The sequence below is a fragment of the Elephantulus edwardii genome, unplaced genomic scaffold, assembly GCF_000299155.1.
Source record: "Elephantulus edwardii isolate Elephantulus edwardi_28Jun2011 unplaced genomic scaffold, EleEdw1.0 scaffold00568, whole genome shotgun sequence".
In the NCBI taxonomy this organism is placed as follows: Eukaryota; Metazoa; Chordata; class Mammalia; order Macroscelidea; family Macroscelididae; genus Elephantulus; species Elephantulus edwardii.
The window spans coordinates 278,236-278,738 of record NW_006400318.1 but is presented as its reverse complement, the minus strand read 5'-3'; positions in this window follow the sequence as shown (position 1 = coordinate 278,738).

Genomic DNA, 503 nt, shown 5'->3' with positions numbered 1-503 from the left:
CATCTTCAGGTATCGCATTGCTCCCCCCAACTGGGCTCGCGACCCCCCAGCCAGCTCTGAACTTTGAAACTGGCCAGGGTTCCTTGCGCAGATACATTGGACAGAGGGAGTGGAGTTGGACTGGGACACACACTTGTAGCTCTGACCCACAACCCCCATCTTCAGATATCGCATTGCTCCCTCCGACCTGACTTGCGCCTCCCCCAGCTCTGATCCGACTCAGCTCGCGACCCCCCCGCCAGCTCTGAAATTTGGGACTGGCCAAGGTGCCATGCGCAGACGACCTGGATGGTGGGAGTGGACTTGAATTGGGAAACACCCCTGCAGCTCTGACCCACGACCCCCATCTTCAGGTATCGCATTGCTCCCCCCGACCCGGCTCACAACCCCACCACCAGCTCTGAACCAACCCAGCTTGCAACCCCCCCACCAGCTCTGAATAGTGCGACTGGCCAAGGTGCTGTGCACAGACGCAGTGGACGTTGGTAGTGGACATGAAGGGG